Genomic DNA, 13765 nt, shown 5'->3' with positions numbered 1-13765 from the left:
CGTGCTCCTCCACTACAGTGCTCCACTACAGTGCTCCACTACAGTGTTTTTCCCTAGTTCCCAGTTATCTTGAACTCACTAGTCAGATTTTGCAGTTCCGAGTTAACAGTTGTTTTGAGCGTGGCACAAATCATGCTTCTTTGACAGCATGGCCAACGTTTGTATTTTTTTTATTTGTATTTATTATGGATCCTCTTCCTGGTGTCCAGCTAAATTAAGGCAGTTTATACCATTTTAAAAACATAACAATACATTCACAGATTTCACAACACACTGTGTGTCCTCAGGCCCCTACTCCACCACTACCACATATATACATTGCAAATCCATATGTACGTGTGTGTATAGTGCGTATGCTATCGTGTGTGTAATGGTTTTCCTCCTCTTCCTCTGAAGAGGAGAGGCGAGAAGGATCGGAGGACCAATATGCGGCGTGGTAAGTGTCCATATCGTTTTTAATAACAAAAACACTGAACACTATGAAATACAAAAACAATAAACGAATACGTGAAATGACAAAACCGAAACAGTACCGTGTGGTGAAAAACACAGACACGGAAAACAACTCTCACAAACACACAGTAAAACCCAGGCTACCTAAGTATGATTCTCAATCAGAGACAACTAATGACCTGCCTCTGATTGAGAACCATACTAGGCCGAAACATAGAAATCTCCAAATCATAGAAAAACAAACAGACTGCCCTCCCCAGCTCACGCCCTGACTATACAAAACAAAGGAAATAAAGGTCAGAACGTGAGAGTGTGTGTGTATACGCATATGTTTGTGTTGCTTCACATTCCCCGCTGTTCCATAAGGTATTTTTTTAAGTCTGTTTTTTAAATCTAATTTTACTGCTTGCATGATTTACTTGATGTGGAATAGATTTCCATGTAGTCATGGCTCTATGTAGTACTGTGCGCCTTCCGTAGTCTGTTCTGGACTTGGGGACTGTAAAGAGACCTCTTGTGGCATGTCTTGTGGGGTATGCATGGGTGTCTGAGCTGTGTGCCAGTAGTTCAAACAGACAGCTCGGTGCATTCAACATCTCATAAATAAAAGTAGTGATGAAGTCAATCTCTCCTCCACTTTCAGCCAGGAGAGATTGACATGCATATTATTAATATTAGCTCTCTGTGTACATCCAAGGGCCAGCAGTGCTTCCCTGTTCTGAACAAATTGCAATTTTCCTAAGTCCTTTTTTGTGGCACCCGACCATACGGCTGAACAGTAGTCAAGGTGCGACAAAACTAGGGCCTGTAGGACCTGTTAATAGTGCTGTTAAGAAGGTAGAGCAGCTCTTTTTTATGGACAGACTTCTCCGCATCTTAGCTACTGTTGTATCAATATGTTTTGACCATGACAGTTTACAATCCAGGGTTACTCCAAGCAGTTGCTCAACTTGCTCAACTTGCTCAATATCCACATTATTTATTACAGGATTTAGTTGAGGTTTAGGGTTTAGTGAGTGTCTTGTCCCAAATACAATGCTTTTAGATTTAGATATATTTAGGGCTAATTTATTCCTTGCCACCCACTCTGTTTCAGTCATTTCAGTCACTGTAGTAGCTGACATGTATATTGTTGAAGCGTCCACATACATTCTGGCTTTCCTCAAAGCCAGTGGCAATTAATTAATAAAGATTGAAAAAATGAATGGGCGTAGACAGAATTCTTGATTCTACCTGGATTATGTTGGAGAGGCTTCCATTATAGAACACCCTCTGTGTTCTGTTAGACAGGTAACTCTTCATCCACATTATAGCAGGGGGTGTAAAGCCATAACACAAGTTGTTCCAGCAGCATACTATGATCAATAATGTCAAAGGCCGCACTGAAGTCTAAAAAAAAACATCCCCCACAATCTTTTTATCATCAATTTCTCTCAGCAAATCATCAGTCATTTGTGTAAGTGCTGTGCTTGTTGAATGTCCTTCACTATAAGCATGATGAAAGTTTGTTGCCAATTTGTTTACTGTAAAATAGCATTGTATCTGGTCAAACACAATTTTTTCCAAAAGATTACTAAGGGTTGGTAACAGGCTGATTGGTCAGCTATTTGAGCCAGTAAAGGGGGCTTTACTATTCTTAGGTAGCGGAATGACTTCAGCTTCCTGTTAGTGTAATTTAATTATGCTAATGTGCTTTCATCAATTGAAAACCCTTAATCTATTTTATGAGAATTTCTAAGATTTCTTGTTTGCATAAAATAGACGCAGACCAGTCTTTCAATAATAGGTAATAGAATTTATTCTCGGAGCGCACTCCCACTTAATCACGAGCAGCAGTTTATATACAGATCATGACGTCATTTCATTGCTTTAACAGAATCCCCTCCTCTCGACCGGGACAAAGTGAGGTGAAAAGTTCATTCTAACTTACTAACACACTCCCAGATAACGTTTGACCCCTCAACATCATCGATCACCACTGAACTGACAGTTCTAATGAACAGAAAACTTAGGAATGCACTCACTGTCTTATCTAAAAACCCCAGAGCTAAGTTTCTGTAGGGTCAACCATAGGCTAACAATCTTATTTGTTTACTCAGTCCCCAACCCATTCGTTTCTTCCTAGTTGGAATGGTGTTCATTAACTTTAATTACTCCTTGTCCGTGTCACACAATCCCTTCTTATGAACTCATATTGTTAATCAGATATAATAAAACAGAGTATCAGTTTACTTAGTTACAGTTCTTATTTGAAATGATTTGTTCAGTCATTTAATCATAATTTTCCCATCACTTCCCTCCAAGCCTGAGGGCACACACTTTCTGGTAGGCTTAAATTGAAGATATGGCAAATAGGAGTGGCAATATCGTCCGCTATTATCCTCAGTCATTTTTCATCCAAGTTGTCAGACCCCTGTGGCTTGTCATTGTTGATAGACAACATTTTTTCACCTCTTCCACAATAACGTTACTGAATTTAAAATTACAATGCTTGTCTTTCATAATTTTGTCAGATATACTTGGATATCTAGTGTCAGCATTTGTTGCTGGCATGTTACGCCTAAGTTTGCTAATCTTCCCAATGAAAAGGTCATTAAAGTTGTTGGCAATAACAGTTGGTTTTCTGATGAATGAGCCATCTGTTTCAATGAATGATGGAGTTTAGTTTCTTCCCAGAATTTAATTTAAGATGCTCCAAAGCTTTTTACTATCATTCTTTATTTCATTTATCTTGGTTCATAGTGTAGTTTCTTCTTCTTTTTATTCAGTTTAGTCACATGATTTCTCAATTTGCATTAAGTTTGCCAATCGGTTGTGCAGCAATACATATTTGCCATTCATTTTGCCTCATCACTCTCAACCATACCATTTTTCAATTCCTCAGCTGTCCACGGGGATTTAACATTTTTACAGTCATTTTCTTAATGGGTGCATGCTTGTTAGCAACTGGAATAATCCATTTTATAAATGTGTTAAGTGCAGTGTCTGTTTGCTGCTCATTACACACCACGGACCAACAAATATTCTTTACATCAATAACACAGGAATCACTACAAAACATCTTGTATGACCTCTAATACACTCTATTAGGCCCAGCCTTTGGAACTTTGGTTTTCCTACATACGGCTACTACATATTGTGATCACTACATCTGATGGATCTAGATTCTGCTTTCAAGCTCATTTCTACAGCATTAGTAAAGATGTGATCAATACATGTTGGTGTTTTCATTCCTGTGCTGTTTGTAATGACCGTGGTAGGTTGACTGATATCCTGAACCAAGTTGCAGGCATTGGTTACAGTTTGAAGTTTTTCTTGAGTGGGCAGCTTGATGAAAGACAGTTAATATTTAAATTACCCAGAAAATATACCTCTCTGTTGATATCACATACATTATCAAGCATTTCACACGTTATCCAGACACTGACTGTTAGCACTTGGTGGTCTATAGCAGCTTCCCACAAGAATGGGCTTTTGGTGAGGCAGATTAACCTGTAGCCATTTTACTTCAACAGTATTTAACATGAGATCCTCTCTAATCTTTACAGGAATGTGGTTCTGAATATAAACAGCAACACCACCTCCACTGCTATTTAGAGTAATTTTCTTCCGGGATGCTTACTTGCTATCATTGCTTTACTGGGTGGCTTAGCAGTAGTAGATGTGCTCATGTTCTTTATGTTAGTGCTGAGTTTCTCACAGTGGACTTCCTACTGGGGCACACCGGCTTAGTGCTAACAGTATAAATCTGGTTCATAGGCACATGATAACTGCATAAAATAGCTGTAGGATCAGCAGAGGCATTCAGGGCAGTTAAAGGGACATAAATTAGGTTACTTATATTGTGTCTACTGATGTCCCTGGTGTAATGTACATTTGCTGAAGCATTATGACAACTCAGTGTCACAATAGTAGGGATTAACTGAGCTGGGCTTGGGTCATTGATAAGTCATTGTCTCAATGCAGCCTTATAATGCTGTGAAAGGATACAAGAACCCAAATTATTTGGTTTGGATCCCATCCTTTTTACAAAATGTATTCTTCTTTCGAAATTGTCAACAAAAGTTACACATGTTGTGCTGCAATAATCACGTAGCCAGTTGTGAAGAGAAAGAATCCTGCTAAAGCATTCAATGCCACGATTCAGAGATGGCAGAGGGCCAGATATGATCGGTTTTGTTAGTGTTTAACGAAGAGTTAATCAGATCTTTAAAATCCAGTTTCCGCTGTTCAGAGCTGCCCTTCATAATGTCATTAAAACCCACATGGACTGCGATAAAATCAATAAACCTGGGAATATTTCAGTTGAAACTTGCATTGATACATACTTGAAAGGTGTACAAACAAAGTACTCATACTCCGACCATTCCATGCTCCAATTTGTATTCTCGGAGCACGTACAGGTGTAGGATCTTAATTTCATCACTCTTTTGTTGCAGAGAATTTTACTGCAAAGCATGAAATGCAAACTGTCATGAATTAGAGTTTTAAAAGGCTTCTAAAGTTTGTAATTTCCATGTTGAGACTTTACAATTTCAGACTTGATTTGCACTAACAAAAAAATATATCAACCCCTGCAAATATTTCCATTAATTATAATCCACATAATAATGTTTCCTGTTGCTGCAGGATTATTTTCCTTCTGTAGCAAACTGGCTCAAATTAAGATCCTACATCTGTAGTAGTTATGCTAAATTATGCTGAGAAGTTGTATTTTTGTGTGCATCTTATTGATGTTACAGTATTTGGTATGGTAGTGCATCCTCCCAGACACAGTCACAGGTCAATGTTATCACCAGCTTCAGATGGGCTGCCGCCGTTGAACCACATCGAAGGAACGTACAATGAAGAGAGAGATGGAGAATGGAGAGAGAGAAACAGAGAATGGAGAAAGACTGCAGGCAGGTTTCCTTTGGCCCAGGTTCAATAGACAAAAGCAATGTTGCAAATAAAAGAAACGGCAGATATAGAAGAAATGTTCTAAATATTGACAAAATGTGTCCGTTCTATAGGGGTGGATTTTCTTGTGTCAAACTTTCTTTATTGCGAAAAAATTATGATGGAAATTATTATTAACAAATAATTTTGAAGGCACGCCCGGCACATGATCATCACATAGCCTAACTATAAAACTCTACTCCACATGTCATTCTTTTTTAATGTAACCTTTATTTAACAAGACAAGTCAGTTAAGAACAAATTCTTATTTACAGTGACGGCCTACTGGGGAACAGTGGGTTAAATGCCTTGTTCAGGGACAGAATGACAGATTAGCAGCAGTAGATGTGCTCATGTTCTTTATGTTACTGCAGGGTGAACTGCTGACAGTGGAGAGATAAACAGAGAGAGAGAGAGAAGGGAGAGAGAGATAGTATAGGGAGAGATAAACAGAGAGAGAGAAGGGAGAGAGATATACTACAGGGAGAGATAAACATTGAGAGAGAGAAGGGAGAGAGATATACTACAAGGAGAGAGAGAACGGAAAGAGATACTACAGGGAGAGAAACACAGAGAGATAATGTAGGGAGAGAGAAACAAAGAGAGAGAGAATGGAGAGAGATATTCTATAAGGAGAGAGAGAACGGAGAGAGAGATACTATAGGGAGAGAAACAGAGAGAGAGAATGTAGGTAGAGATTAACAGAGAGAACAGAGAGAGAGGGAGAGAAACTGAGAAAGCACATGCTTTCTCTGTTTATCACAATGAATGTTTTCTTCTGTAATATGTGACTCCTTTTATGTTTTAGTATAGGTTTAGAGTTTTGAATTACATCAAAATAAAAAGTACAATCATTGGTATAAATGTGCAACAATATGGAGACATAGGGAGGGACATGGACCAAGGTGTGGAATGATGATGATGATGATGATGAGAACAGGGTGGCAACTTATGTAAAGATGGATCACAGTACCTGACAACTGACTTGAAAGCGCATGCATCCTAACTTCCACTTAAGTAAAATTATCACTTATTAATTTATTAATGTCAATGGGAGACTGGGTGACAATTTGGCTTGAGGATTGACCCCTTAGTTTATACATGGTCTAACCGGAGGTGGCATTAGTTTTACATGACACTAAGTTCCTCGACTGACAGTCAGTGCAGATGGAGCCAAACTATCTGACCTAAGACCATTCAAACGTATATATTTGAAATCGGAGACTCAAGTACTATTCTACATTTCAAATGAGTCATTGTATTTGTGACTAAAGCTTTGGGCTGGTGGACCAGCAGAGCTCCTTACCCTGTGGATGCAGGAAAAACAAGCGTTGGATCAATGACTTCTTCTAACAGCCCTGCTGACTAGTAGAGCGAACAAGCATCTCTCTGCTGGAGTTCTTACTTAGAGTCTGTATCACCAATGGCACTCTATTTGGTGCACTACTTTCGACCAGAGACTCGGTTTAGTCTGGTATAAAGGGGATGGGGTATCATTTGGGAGTCACACAGTGACTCAGCTGTTACAGTCACCCCTGACAGGCTAGTTTAAACAGCCTGTTGCGAGTCTAAAACCGCACACCTTTTGCATAACAGTTATGTTACACACACAGATTGCTTAGAAATTAAATAATGTGTGTGTGTGTGTTTGTCATGATTGAGGGAGCCTCACTGTTACTTAACAAAATATATGACTATCATATAAACTGACTGACCAAATGATAATTACACTGCTGGACCATTAAACATGAATCCCCCTCTGCTTTTTATTACCAACACATACTGTCAACAAAACTGTAGGAAGGGTGCTTCTCAATCTGTCTTGACAGACTTAACATGCCAGATGTGGTTCTGGTTTCAAGATTAGGTTGAGCTAAAAAAACAAGTTTTAGCCAATACTATTGAATCCCTTAGAGAGAAGACCAGTCTTTGTTAACAGCCCTGTAAGACTACAGTATAAGTCACAGGGTTTATGATCATTACCACTGATGTGTGGCTGCTTCTCATGTGTGGCTGCTTCCCTTTATACCATAGTTCCTATATTTATGGGCCTTTGAGAAGTGTGGAAGACATGGGTTGTTACTCAAATGGCACTCTATTCCCTACATAGTGCACTTCTTTTGACCAGAGCCCTCAGAGTCCTCAGAGCCCTCAGAGTCCTGGTCAAAATAAGTAGTACACTATATAGGCAGTAGGGTGCCATTTGATTTATTTAATTGAACCTTTTATTTAACTAGGCAAGTCAGTTTAGAACAAATTCTTATATACAATGGCGGCCTACCCCGGCCAAACTTGGACGATGCTGGGCCAATTGTGCGCAGCCCTATGGGACTCCCAATCACGGCCGGATGTGATACAGCCTGGATGACTGATGTTATGTGATCCTTAAGTTAATGAGCCCAGTGTCACAGACTGGTCAATTACACTGTGATGATCTTTGTTCCACTCCTGCATTTTGTTATGGTCATCCCAGTCATATTACATTACACTGATCCACCACTGTGTTTTGTTATGGTCATCCCAGTCATATTACGTTACACTGATGCTACATTAGTAATCATTTATTTGACAACTTTAAGAAATATCTCAGACTGGTTTGGTTTTTATATTGTGGAACAGATGATCACATGAGAATAAATCAATTCCATTAAAGTACTGATATAAAACTAATAGATATCACCTTTCAGTAAGCATTGATGATGCTGTTGACAAGCAATATATGTGTGTCCCTAGCGGCACCCTATTCCCTATAGAGTGCACTACTTTTGGCCTTATGCGCCCTGGTCAAAAGTAGTGCACTAAATAACAAATTGGGTGCCATTTGGGATGCAGGCTACATTTCCCTAGACAGACCTCCTGTCTCGCGTCTCCTGTCTCCTCTCAGAAGATACAGAGTGCATCAGGACAGATAGATCCAATGACATCAATGGAGTTTCATTTTGCAAAATGCAAAAGGATTGTGTTGTACAATATAGAAGCTGTACATACATACATTGGGACATGTAATGTTTTAATATGCAAGGACAAAGGTAAGGCAGTTGAATTCATGCATACATTTGTAAGTGAGCAAACCTTACTCTAAATATAATATTTATTTATATCTCTAATGTTGTAAAAGCTTGATGCATCATCACTCAGCCTCACGTAAAATACATGTTATTATTGGATGTTTGATCTAATTATAATCTAGAGGCATTTGCAGGATCAATACTAGCAGATCATCAATTTAAAGACTCGCAATACATCTCTCTCTAAACACATACAGGTGCATGCACGCACATGAGGGCATGCAAATGCAAACACACACACAAACGCTCACACGCAAACACAAATACACACACATACAGGTTTCCTGCTCCCGGAGAGGTAAAGAGTATTCATTTTATGTCCTTCTCCCCTAGCCCCTATGTCCCAAAGGGGAAGCAGTCAGTCAGTAAGTGCGATGTCTCCAGCAGTTCTGTACCCAGGATACACCCCTCTTCTTCCAGAGGGACCAGGACAGATTTATATTATACTGTAGGAGAGACTGCATCAAAGGAATTGTAGAATATATATAATAAACTTCTAGAATGTATGTCATAAGTTTCTAGAATGTCCTGTACATAGTGTCCCTCTCTGGTGGAATCTGTGGTTTTGAACACTGTTTTAGGCTCAGGGAGACACACTACACACCTTCACATTGCTACAATGACTTGCTATTCCTATTAGCTGAATCTAGGTGTTTAATTTGCTCTGTGTTCTGTTGGGTAATAGAATCATGTGCTATTGAAATGCTACACTCCATAGTCCAAACTTCTTATTTTTACCAATCCATTATGGCCAGCCACAAATGAATATCCAACCCTGAGCACTTTCTTTGTCATGGAAATATAGTATATTGTAGCAGCTGCTTGTGCTCACTACATTTGCCATTCAGTGTCAATTGTGTCATTATAAAGCAGCTCAGGAAAGAAATGGTCCTGGATACAACCATTCGTCTTCTATTTTATCTGTTATGTTACAGCTATAGAAAAATATATTTCAAAGAGTAATCTATGTTTTATATACAACGATCTCATATGGCTTCACCATAATGGCATGCAGTTAACTACAACAAGCCTGAAGTCTCAACTACCTGAGTAATTTTGTCTAGTTCTTTTTTAACCCGAGGACAGAGCAATGGAAACATTCCAACTTATAGATACTGCATCTATCTGTAAAAAGTAATGGCATGTGTCCCACATGACACCTTATTCCCTATATAGTGCACTACTTAGGACCAGAGCTCTATGAGCCTGGGTTCAAAGTTGTGCATCTAGGGATTAGGGATTCTACATTGTAGAATAATAGTGAAGAAACTGTGAAATAAAACACATGGAATCATGTAGTAACCCACATTTTTTTTAGCAAATCAAAATATATTTTAGATTTTAGCGTCTTCAAAATAGCCACCCTTTGCCTTGATGATAGCTTTGCACACGCTTGGCATTCTCTCAACCAGCTTCATGATGTAGTCACCTGGAATGCATTTGAATTCATTTGTGGGATTTCTTTCCTTCTTAATACATTTGAGCCAATCAGTTGTGTTGTGACAAGGTAGTGGTGGTATACAGAAGATAGCCCTATTTAGAAAAAGACCATGTCCATATAATGGGAAGAACGGCTCAAATAAGCAAAGAGAAACGACAGTCCATCATTACTTTAAGTTAAGACATTTAAGTTAAGTCAATCTAGAAAATTTCAAGAACTTTGAAAGTTTCTTCAAGTGCCATTGCAAAAACTATGCAGCTTCACGATGGAACTGGCTCTCATAAGGATCGCCACAAGAAAGGAAGACCCAGAGTTACCTCTGCTGCAGAGGATACGTTCATTAGAGTTACCAGCCTCAGAAATGGCAGCCCAAATAAATGCTTCACAGAGTTCAAGTAACAGACCCATCTCAGAATCAACGGTTCAGAGGAGACTGCATGAATCAGGCCTTCATGGTCGAATTGCTGCAAAGAACCCACTACTAAAGGACACCAATAATAAGAAGAGACTTGCTTGGGCCAAGAAATACGAGGAATGGACATTAGACAGGTGGAAATCTGTCAGTGATATATTTAGAATTCAAGGCATACTTAACCAGCATGGCTACCGCAGCATTCAGCATCGATAGTGAGACTATCATTTGTTTTTCAACAGGACAATGACCCAACACACCTCCAGGCTGTGTAAGGGCTATTTCACCAAGAAGGAGAGTGATGGATTGCTGTATCAGATGACCTGGCCTCCACAATCACCCGACCTCAACCCAGTTGAGATGATTTGGGATGAGTTGGACTGCAGAGTGAAGGAAAAGAAGCCAACAAGTGCACAGCATATGTGGGAACTCCTTCAAGGCCGTTGGAAAAGCATTCCAGGTGAAGCTGGTTGAGAGAATGCCAAGATTGTGCAAAGCTGTCATCAATGCAAAGGATGGCTACTATTTTGATTTTTATAACACTCTTTTGGTTACTACATGTTTCCATATGTGTTATTTTATGGTTTTAATGTCTTCACTATTATTCTACAATGTAGAAAATAGCAAAAATAAAGAAAAACCCTTGAATGAGTAGGTGTGTCCAAACTTTTGACTGGTACTGTACAGTATATGGAATACCTTATTTACATAAGTATTCAGACCCTTTGCTATGAGACTCAACATTTTGACAGGATTGTGTCGAGGTGGAGATCTGGGGAAGGGTACCAAGGTCCCCAAGAACACAGTGGCCTTCATATTCTTAAATGGAAGAAGTTTGGAACCACCAAGATTCTTCCTAGAGCTGGCCGCCCGGCCAAACTGAGCAATCGGGGGAGAGGGCCTTGGTCAGGGAGGTTTGCATCGCCCCCTGGAACGGCAACTCAGCCACCCAAGTCATGGCCTGTTCACCCCGCTACCATCTAGAAGGAGGATACAGTACAGGTGCATCAAAGCTGGGACCAAGAGAGTGAAAAACAGCATCTATCTCCAGGCCATCAGAATGTTATACAGCTTCTATCTCCAGGCCATCCGACTATTAAACAGCTTCTATCTCCAGACCATAAGACTGTTCAACAGCTTCTATCTCCAGACCATAAGACTGTTCAACAGCTTCTATCTCCAGACCATCAGACTGTTCAACAGCTTCTATCTCCAGACCATCAGACTGTTCAACAACTTCTATCTCCAGGCCATCAGACTGTTGGATAGTGTCACAGTTTCTGTGTTATTTCATTGTTGTTTCCGCAGGTTACCGCTGGAGGGCACCCTTTCTAGTTTCCAGGTTACCCTGATTATTGCTTATTGGATTCACCTGTGATTAATTACCTTCTATGTTCACCTGGTTGCCTTGTTATTTAGGTTCCTCAGTTGGCCTGTAACTTTGCTTAGGTCTCATGTTTTATTAGTGTGCTCTAATGCGGTTTCCGTGTTTCTGTTAAGACTCTCAGTAAAAGTTCTGGATTTACCCTTACCTCTGCTTGCTGTGTTTCTCTGTGCCTGGGTTCGAGTTCTTACTAGCATTATTGTTATAGTAGACCTAAGCCAACAATGGATCCAGCAGAGATTTCTCAGTTGTCCGAGGAACATTCAGGACTCGACCATTTACAGTCGGCTCTCACCCACCATGGAACTGTGATTGGTCGCCATGAGGCGCGGCTGCAGAAATTGTTGGATGAATTAAGAACTCTTGTGTCCGCTCTGCAGACAAGACAGACTAGAGCAACGGCTGCTGCACCTGTGGCTGTTCTTAATCCTCCACTCCCTACCAGATCAGCGTCTTCCTCCCATCGGGAGCCTCATCTCCCGGCACCAGAGCACTATGAGGGGCATCCTGGGAGGTGTTGTGGGTTCCTGCTCCTTGCTCTCAAGGTGGGCTCTGGCCTGGGCCACAGCCATATGGGAGCAGCAATCAGACATTTGTTTTAATTTGCAAAGCTTCACCCAGGAGATGAAGAGGGTTTTTGATCACTCCACCAGGGGCAGGAACACTGCTCAAAGACATATTGCACTTCTGCAGGGCAGCTGGAGCTTAGCTGATTATGCCATTGACTTTCGGACGCTCGCCACTGAGAGCGGTTGGAATACAGAGGCACTTCACTCGGATTCAGCAAGGTTCTCAAGGCTTCCCTGGACAACCCTGACACTCTCGATGAGCTTATCGCTCTGGCCATCTGGATTGACAACTGGCTTCGGGAACATCGTCGTGAGAGGATGGAGGGGTTCCGAGTTGTTGCCAGTTTTTCGGGTTCCGCTGAGGGAGTCGATTCTTTGTTTGTTCCACATGCTGCGTTTGAGTTTGCTTGTCCGGTACCCGGTTGCTTCCGGCCACTCAAATTGACTGGCCCCCAGTAAGAGTTCTTGGATGGAATCCTTCATGCCAGTCCACCTGCCAGCAACTCTCTCCACATCTTTCTGGCCCTGCTCGTCTGGAGGCTTCCGATTTTCCTGTTCCCCCGGCTGGGGATGACAAGCCTGATCTTTCCCGCGTACCTCGGGATTACTGGAATCTGGGTCAGGTCTTCAGCAACGAAGGGCCAGCGAACTTCCTCCTTACAGGTCCTACGATTGTGCCGTCGACCTCCTGCCTGGCACCACTCCTCCAAGAGGAGGGCTATTTTCTCTCAGGTCCGGAGACTGCAGCCATGAACAGTTCAATCGAGGAGGCACTGGTGGCTGGTTTTAATCGGCCATCCACTGCACCTGCTGGAGCGGGTTTTTTCTTTGTTGGAAAGAGAGATGGGGGATTACGTCCCTGTACTGATTACCTGGGTTTAAATAACATTACCATAAAGAACCTTTACCCTCTTCGTTCTTATTTCCTCAGCCTTTTGAGAGACTCCAGTGAGCAACAGTTTTCTCAATATTGGATTTATGGAACGCGTACAATCTGGTGCGCATCAGACAGGGAGACTAGTGGAAGACAGCATTCAACACCCCAAATGGACATTATGAGTACCGTGTCATGCCGTTTGGACTTACAAATGCTTCTGCCATTTTCCGCAACTTCTTTCACCAGGTCATGTTTGTGTACCTGGATGTCATCCTCATCTTCTCCAGGTCCATGGTTGAACACATCCAACATGTTCACCAGCTTCTTCAAAGAATTCTCTCTCACCAGTTGTTCGTGAAGGCCGAAAAGTGTGAGCTTCACGTTCCTCAGATCTCATTCCTGAGGTACATCGTGTTACGGACTCCCAAAAGGTAGAAGCGGTGGTCAATTGGCCGCGGCCCAGCACAGTCAAGCAAGTCCAGCATTTTTTGGGGGTTTTGCTAATTTCTACCGGAGATTTGTGAGAGACTTTAGACCATCAGACTGTTAAACAGCTTCTATCTCCAGACCATCAGACTGTTGAACAGTGTCTATCTCCAGACCATCAGACTGTTGAACAGTGT

The 13765-nt window shown here is 41.1% G+C and overlaps 1 pseudogene; it reads right to left on the bottom strand.

Moving 5' to 3' along the window:
• The window catches only part of LOC149972623 (uncharacterized), a 60923-nt pseudogene extending 47469 nt beyond the window's left edge, over nt 1-13454 (bottom strand).
• Nucleotides 13455-13765: the final 311 nt, after the last annotated feature.

The sequence above is a fragment of the Oncorhynchus mykiss genome, chromosome 23, assembly GCF_057628025.1.
Source record: "Oncorhynchus mykiss isolate SJ-2025 chromosome 23, ASM5762802v1, whole genome shotgun sequence".
In the NCBI taxonomy this organism is placed as follows: domain Eukaryota; kingdom Metazoa; phylum Chordata; class Actinopteri; order Salmoniformes; family Salmonidae; genus Oncorhynchus; species Oncorhynchus mykiss.
Note: the sequence above shows the minus strand (reverse complement) of the source record. Positions and strands in the feature narration are given on the sequence as shown.